This window comes from Lynx rufus, unplaced genomic scaffold, assembly GCF_022079265.1.
Source record: "Lynx rufus isolate CCGP_SWC_20201006 ecotype Redwood Valley unplaced genomic scaffold, mLynRuf1.p SCAF_4, whole genome shotgun sequence".
NCBI lineage: Eukaryota > Metazoa > Chordata > Mammalia > Carnivora > Felidae > Lynx > Lynx rufus.
This window is the reverse complement of record NW_025814856.1, coordinates 111,352,936-111,362,226: the sequence shown is the minus strand read 5'-3', so window position 1 is coordinate 111,362,226 and position 9,291 is coordinate 111,352,936.

The following is a 9,291-nucleotide window of genomic DNA, read 5'->3' as shown; positions in this document are numbered from 1 at the left end:
TTTACTGAAATTATATGTAAATACCTCTCAAGTTTTCCCATCTTCTTTGTTGCCTCTGCCACTTAGACATGTGTACTTCTTCAAAACATATGTCAATGGGCTAAAATATAAAAAAGTTAGACTATGGGCTCTTGCTAACTGTATTATTGCCTCAGTTCCAAGGGTCAATCCTCATTTTATATCTCCCACCTCTCCTTCCTCAAGTACTCTCACAGGGATCTGCTAGTTTCTGAACCAAAATCAGAGATCAAAAGCTTTGAATCTGTAAGCTAGTATAGGCTTAGAACTCATTGCTGTGATGCATCTGCTACCCGTAGTGCTTGGGTTCTCACTGTCCTTTTCTTCTTTACCATCAACACAGCTCAGCCCAAGGTCTGCTATTTGAGGACCAAGCTTCAGGTGTCTAAGCATTCCTTGGGTTGGCATACTCTGACACTCTCTCCTCTCATTATCTCTCTTCTCCATATTCTTTCAGCTTTGTGCTCTGCTTCCTGTTTGATTTGGGGCCCTACATTGAATCCCAAGTGATATCAAGGCTCTAGAAGTTTGCTGGCTCTAGAGTCTGCATCCTTTCCTGGGGAGAAGCCTGGAATAGTCTCTCCCACACCTGCTACATTGTCACATCTGGTCAGCTCTCTTGCTCCATCACTTAGGTTTCCTGTCACTGTGTTCTGTCCATTAGATGAACTCTTTTAATTCTGGCAGTTGCCAGTATCATGCCCAAGCATGCCTTTTGGATGCTGTGCTTTGGGAGCTTGCTTCTGACCTCACTGGGCTTACTCTACCACTTCCTGTACGCTTACCTCTGCCACAGTGAATAAGTAGCATTCTACCCAGTGTTGGCTGTCACCTGCTCCTTGCTGTGGTCCCTATGTGCTTATTAACAAGGCCAACCTAAGGTACTTCTACTTCTTCCCCTGCCATTAGTTTTAACCTATACAATCTCTTTAATAATGCTGACAGATTAATCTTCAAAGGCATCCCTTTAATGTCATCACTCTAATGCTCAAAATCTCTATAATAGCCTCCTCTTGCCTATTGTGTTTAACACATTTTTCTTTTGGCTTTTAGAAACCTCCCAGGATCCATCCAAATTTCCGAATAATTCCCAAGAGTCAGATATTACTTGCTCACTGGCCAAGTCCTTCACTCATGCTGTTGGTCTCACATAAAGTGCCTCTTTCCTCTTTCCTTAATGCCCCAGTCCTAGTCATTGCTCAAAGACAAATTCAAGTGGAAATTCCAACGTACAATCTTTCCTGATTTGGTACATTGACCAGCTTTTACCAATTTTGTTCTTAATTATCTCCTCATTGCTCCATACGTTTCATCAATCAGCCCTCATTTTCCAAAGAAGTTTGGAAGGATTCTGAAAGAGATGACTATTTTCTCTAGTCCTTATCCCTTTCAGTGCTTGAAACAGTAATGGAAGGCATGAAATAGACAGATAAAACAAGTTCATTTGGTTTAAAAAGTGCCCTACAGAGGCGCCTGGCTGGTTCAGTCAGTAAAGTATGTGATTCTTGACCTCAGGGATGTGAGTTCAAGAACCACTGCATTGGGTGTAGAGATTTCTTAAAAATAAAATATTTAAAATAAAATAAAAAGTAAAAAGTGCCCTATAGGCAAATTTTTTATTTCCATTGAAAACACATTGGTCACTAGCTGAATAGTGATTTAGTTATGTTTGATATAGTGATTCAATTATATGGTACTTTCCTCTCTCAAGGCTAAGTATCAAAGAAGACATAAGGTGACTCCACCTGTGTAAAACAGAAACAGGTGTTACAATTGTGGAAGCCTGTCTAGAGCGGTAACCGGGATGGTACCTGACTTGGCTGAGTTAAAAAGCCTGAGAATAACTGTTTCCTGGTTGTTTTACTCAGAGAGAATTTCTGAGGTATTTCTTTCAAAGAGTGTAGAGCCCTGAGAAACTATGCTCCCAAATAAAAGAAAAAAGAAAGAGAGAAGAGGGTGGGGAGAGCGGAGATATGGCAAGAACAACGAATATAAATATAAAGATTCTTCTCTATGAAACAGCAAAGAATTTGATTAGAAAAAGCTTGTAAGGGAGCCATGCCTAGCAACATTTACCTTGCATGTATACAGGGGGTGCTGGTAAGTGCTTAACAACCAGGTCTCTGGAAAACAAAAGCCCTGATTTGTACTGTTTGCATATTTCCTTGGAATAAACACTCCCAATTGCCAAATTCAAGCTACCAACGTGCCCTTAGTGAACACGGAATTGTAAAGAAGGAGTGTAACTGTGTCACGTGAGCTGGTAGGCGAGGCCCTTGCATAAAAGTTTAGGACAGTCTCAATGAAAACTTTCTAAATAAACGTGAGGGCTTTTAAATTCTCTCATATTATTCAGTTTCCTGAAGTTTCAGGCAGTGAACCCCTTATTGAAAAGAGCTTGCCTGCTCTTATTAAAATAAGACTGAGCCACAGCAACTTCTTACTCAACACTTCTCCAGGGGCAAGGGAAACAAAAGGAAAAGTGAACTATTGGGACCTCATCAAGATAAAAAGCTTCTGTACAGGTAAGCAAGCAATAAGCAAAACTAAAAGGCAACTGACAAAATGGGAGAAGATATTTGCAAATGATATCAGATAAAGGGTTAGTATCCAAAATCTGTAAAGAACTTATCAAACTCAACACCCAAAAGAGAAATAATCCAGTAAAGAAATGAACAAAACACATGAATAGACATTTTTGCAACGAAACATCCAGATGCTACCAGACAGATGAAAAGATGCTCAACATCACTAGTCATCAGGGAAATATATATCAAAACCACAATGAGATACCACTTCACACCTGTCAGAATGGGTGAAATTAGCAACTCAGGAAACAACAGATGTTGGTGAGGATATGGAGAAAGGGGAACCCTCTTGCACTGATGGTGGGAATACAAACTGGTACCGCCACTCTGGAGAATAGTATGGAAGTTTCTCAAAAAGTTAAAAATAGAACTACCCTATGACTCAGCAATTGCACTACTAGGTATCTATCTAAAGGATATAGGAGTGTTGATTTGAAGGGGTACCTGCACCCCAATGTTTATAGGAGCACTATCAACAATAGCCAAATTATGGAAAGAACTCAAATGTCTATTGATGGATGAATGGATAAAAAAGATGTCGTGTACACACACACACACACACACACACACACACACACAATGGAATATTGCTCAGTGATCAAAAAGAATGAAATCTTGCCATTTGCAACAATGTGCATGGAACTAGAGTATATTATGCTAAGTGAAATTAGAGAAAGACAAATATCATATGATTTTACTTGTATGTGCAATTTAAGAAATAAAACAGATGAACATATGGGAAGGGAAGTGAAAATAAGATAAAAACAGAGAGGGAAACAAACCATAAGAGACTCTTAAACACGGAGAACAAACTGAGGGTTGCTGGCGGGGCATTGGGTGGGTGGATGGGCTAAATGGGCAATGGGCCTTAAGGAGGGCACTTGTTGGGATGAACCCTGGGTGTTATATGTAAGTGATGAATCACTCAATTCTACTCGTGAAATCATTATTACACTATATGTTAACTAACTTGGATTTAAATTTTTAAAAAATGAAAAAAAATAAGATTGATGACATAGTGTTCTGGGAAGACTAACTCCTATTCTTCAAATAGACTTTGGAAGCAAACAGCCCAGTATTGCAGAATATATAGAAACATTTGCCATCAATTTTTCTGTTCTTGAAATAATTGTTTTTATAACTAACAACATTCTTGTATAATCCACAATTTTTATGAGAAGAATTTGGTTTTTCACAATAATAACCTGTCTTAGTCATTTTGGTCTGCTATAACAAGATACCATAGTTTGGGAAACTTAAACAACAAACATTTCTTTCATGTTGTTCTGGAGGCTGGAAAATCCAAGATCAAGGTGCCGGCAGATTCGATGTCTGGTGACAGCAGGCTTCCCAGTTTGCAGCCTTGCTATATCCTCACAGTGTGTAGAGAGAGATTTTGTATCTCCTCTTCTTTTTGTGAGGCCATTAATCCCATCGTGAGGGTCTCACCCTCTTGACCTAATCTCAACCTAATTTCCTTCCAAAGGCCCCATCTCCTAATACCATCACACTAGGGATTAGTGCTTCCAGCAACACTGGAATCTGGGGGCAGACCCAAACATTCATTTAGTCCTACATAACCAAAAGGAGTAGGACAGGAGTTGTGGCCAGCATTGGGGGCAGGAGGAAGCTGAGAAAGGGTAAGGTAAAGCAGAGAGCTTGGTGGAGAGCTCTTATTCAGCTTAACTGAACATACCTTTCTTCCTCTTAGGCCAACAGGGACAATAATGTTCTATGGCGATTTTAGAGAAGTGAAAGTGAGAAACTGTTTAAGAATTAGTTGACCAAAAAGTAAGTAAACTGATCTAAGCTAAAAGGTAACAAAATATAAATTGATATTAGCGTGATCTATACAAAATAAGTTTGGACAAGTTTGATTTATTTAAATGAATAAAAACAAAATGTTAATTTATGAACATAATTCGGTAGGCTAATTAGTCATGCAGTACAGCATTGCCCTTCGACAGTTTATTTCCATCAGCAGAATTAATCACAGCAGAGCAGATGTAGTAGGGACAATCCAAGGTTAAAACAAATGATACAAAATAATGAACTAGAGCACAAGATGATAACCTGGAGAAAGTAATGATTTATTATTCTGCCAGAGCCTTCTGTGGATTGTGCAGCCACTTTATGCAAGCCTGTCTCCCTTTTAACCAGATATCTCTGATTGTAGTGATCTTTTACTTTGCATTAATTTTATCTGCCTTTGAAGGTAATGTAACTGTGATAAGAGCCAATTAGTTTTGCACCATCGAGAAGCACAATGAAATGTGACTTAAGAAAACAAAGATAAAATTAACTGTCTAAATGAGACTACAAGGCAATCTCATCTTTGCTATTTTCTTATAGGGCTAAAGCACCATACGTTCAGCATCATAAACTGAAGGACAACTATAAGGATATTTAAGTTGGTTCAAAGACATGCTGTAATGAACACGATTCTTCCAGAGTAACATTAACCAGTAATTTAATGCTAACTTTCCACAGGCCTTGAGATCTATATCTACAGATTACATTACAGACAAACACAAATGGCAGGGTAGCACTATGGGGAACAAAGTCCCTTTTAAACTTTGTTTGGGATTTTGATTATGAAATAAAATGAGCCAAAAGGGTCTTCAGTTGAACATCATCTGGCTTTATTATACCATCATCATTGTTTCCCTGTTGCTTCAGTATACCCAGGAAAATTCCAGTGTTTAAATCTCAGAGGTATTGGAAAAAGGAAAAACTTTTGGTGGAGTTAAAATTTTGCATGACTTTTGTGTGTTTAGCTTATGCTTCTGGTAAGAAATGGATGCAGATAATGGTTAAGTAACACAAACCCATTACATTCTTCTAGGTCTCCTATTTATCATAAAAATAAATAATTTAAAATCTTTTTTTAAGATTTTATTTTTAAGTAGTCTCTACACCCAACATGACGCTCAAACCTATAACCCTGAGATCAAGAGTTGCATGCTCCACTGACTGAGCCAGCCAGGCACCCCAACAATTTTAGTCTTATATGAGTTTTTTGAGGGTTAGACAAATTGATAATGAAAGGTTGTAGTATTTTTTAATCAAGAAACTTACACATATAGACCAAAGGAATAGACTAGAGAGCCCAGAAATAAACCCACAAATAAATGATCAATTAATTTACGACAAAGGAGGCAAGAATATACAATGGAGAAAGGACAATCTGTTCAATCAATGGTTTTGGGAAAACTGGAGTGACTCATGCAAAAGGATGAAACTAGACTACTGTTTTATCCCATAAACAAAAGTTAACTCAAAATGGATTAACAACTTGATTGTAAGACCTGCAACTATAAAACTTCTAGAAGAAAACGTGGGCAGTAAGCTCCTTGACATTGGTCTAGGTGATGATTTTTTGGATTTGACTCCAAAAGCAAAGGCAACAAAAGCAAAAATTAATAACTGGGAATATATAAACTAAAAAGCATCTCATGACAAAGGCAAAAATGAAAGGCAACCTGCTGAATGGGAGAAAATATTGGCAAATCATTTATCTGATAAAGGGCTACCATCCAAAATACATAAAGAACTCATACGACTCAATACCAAAAACAATCTGATTTAAAAATGGCAGTTTCAAAGGAGAACAGAAGTTGAAGACTCCAAAGACCAAGAAGGCCAACACCAAAGCAGAAGCTAAGGGGGAAAAAAACGCTAGTAAAAACCATGAAAAGCAAATAGATATGGTGATGACACTAGAAGTCAGGTCCAGTGAGATCCAGATTAATTTTTGGGCAAGGGGCTTGTTTGCAGAGAAGCCCCTTCACCAGGCTCTCTGTACCTGGCACCTGGCAATTTTTGAATTCTAGTTTAAAACTGTATTAAGGCTGGACTTTAAAAAACAAATGGAAGAGAATTCTTTCCTAAGCACTATGATCCATTAAAGAAGTTTCTAATCCTAGTTACTCTGCTCCCACTATGTGAGTCACATGGGAAGAATTATTTTCCCCTCAGTATCTCAGCTTTCCATCTATAACCAGGGAGAGGATTCAGCTAGTCTCTACCAACCTTAAACTGTTAGCATCCAATTATTATATAACTAAATCTACAATTGTTGGAATTTCCTCTCTCTATCTTAAAAACAAGGATGTTTTAATATTAGTCACTTAAGTCAGGGTATTTAAGCAAATGTTTTACTGTTGGAGACCTGGTATACCAATGATGTTCACACAAGGTTCAATATCGTTGGGGATATTTGCAGGTACTCCATATGGAACATATGCAGTGACAGTTTTAAGAAAATCAGTTTCCAGATCTTTTTTTTTTTTTTTTGAATGTTGTTTTTCTTAAGCCTAAGAAAATGCCTATGGTCAAAGTATCATGTCTATTTTCTTCTTCTACCTTCACTTTCCCTAACACCCTTCTCCACTTTACCAGAGAAAGGCATATCCTCACCCACCCTGAATTTACAAGGTTGCATTTCCCCAGGTTATATAAAGATGATGTGGTTGCCAGACAAAGGGTAATTCTAAATGTGGGGGTCTGTGAAGCCTCCCTTGATCAAGACACCATTTGGGTCTCTTTTAATTTTTTAAAATGTTTTCAAGGAGTAGGTAGTGAAATATTCCATATTTATGTCCTATGAATGTCTCAGGTCTGAGTGGAAAGAACAATGGTGAAGGTAAATTAGTGGGTTTCGGTTTTGTTCATTTTTTTTTTAGCATAAACTCAGAGCTGGAGGATATATATTTCCATTAAGATTTGCTAAAATATTATTGATGATGTCAATTCACATTTGTCTTTGCTTTGGGTAGGTCTCCTGCTTAGCATCACTTGCTAACTACTTCTCTGGTGATTTTTTCATTCCTATCACACACTTACTCTGTTTGGACCCACTTAAAGAGGATGTGTTGTGGATTCTTCTGTAAATAATGCACTTAGAAACACTCACGAAAAGACTTCACGTAAGCCATAGACTTATCAGTGAACTTTTAGTGACCTTTCACTAAAACTTGTCTCACTTTGGAAATAAGGCATAGTTAGCCATGGGTACACCCTTTATTGAAAAGAGAAAAAGCTGCATTCATCATATTAAGAAATGCATCTGATAAAATCTTACTTAAATGTTTAACATTTTATAAAAAGCATAATAAATTTAGGTTTATTTGACCAATAAGTTAATATTAAATATCATCATAATTCAACCCAAAAGAAAGAAATTGTAAACACTTAAGGCTTTATGATAATAGCCAATAAATCAATTTTCAAATGTCATTTTATGTGTATATTTTGATTCAGAGAGGTGTAATACTATAATCAGTAAATCCTTTTTTTCTCAATGTTTGTTTTATTTCTGAGACAGAGAGAGACAGAGAGAGAGAGAGAGAGAGGGAGAGGGAGTGGAGAAGGGAAGAGAGAGGAGACACAGAATGGAAACAGGCTCTAGGCTCCAAGCTGTCAGCACAGAGCCTTATGCGGGGCTCAAACCCACAAACTGTGAGATCATGAACTGATCTGAAGTTGGAAGCTCAATAGACTGAGCCACCCAGGTGCCCCTCAATAAATCCTTTCAAAACATAAATACTTCAAACATAAAAATAGAGTATATTAGGACAAAAAAAAATCAGTGAGGTAAGTGTAATGAAAATATAAGGAGGAAAAGGAACAATGTATACTTTCTGACAAAAAAAAAAAGCCTGTTGATGTATCTTTCAAATGTACCATGATGGGCATCCAATCACTATGATATTGAATTCCATTAGCTATATTTAAGAACACTGTAACAGTTTTAGTTTATTTAAAGTGTTAATATTTTAAAAATGTGGAAATGGCATGTTTACTAATTATTATTCCCCTGATAAAATTTAAACATTCACTTAAAATGAATAATTAAGTATCTGAATTTTTCAAAACATTGTTAAGAATAAAACAAAAAATTCAAGATTCATAAATGGGAAACTTTATATTTGGTATTTAATGTTTTCATGCCATTACAAATGATCTTACTAAGAACATGGAAAAGCATTCAAAATATATGCTTACTAAATGATAATCATATGATACATTGCAATTTGAAAAATCTAGAGATGCTAAAATTTTAGCACTATCATCATATCATGCCATTTATTTAAAAAATATCCATTAGGTTATAATATTAATGTTAAATACTAAAATATTAACAATGGCCTGGGTAGAAAAATTATAAGTAATTTTAATTTTCATTTTAGTTTATGTATTTTCCTACTTTTTCTTTTCTTTCTAATTTTCATACCCTAAGCACATATTATTTATGTCGTAAGAAAAATTATTTAAAATAAAACAGTAGAGTCTATATTTTGATCTGAACACCAGCAGCTTTCTAAGCAAAAACAACAACAACAAAAAAATCCCTGCGAAATTAGATTTTTTTATTATAATTCTGAAGCTTTCGCCAGGACAAATGCTAAAATAAAGCCTTCCTTTTTGATCCAAAATTCAGCTGTTTTTATCTAGGATTCTCAGGACATTTATTCTGAACAGGAAGGGCAGAATCAGGTCCCATAATAGCAACGGTACTACATCGCTAAAAATATGCTACATAAGTCTTTGTAAAAAGGCCAATCAGCAGAAAACATATTCTATAAAGGCATCTCCTGCATGTTCCTGAATTATAACTTACCTTAACGGAAAAATATAGAAACTAAGGAACACAGAAATAGTAGACAACTTACATGCCACATTA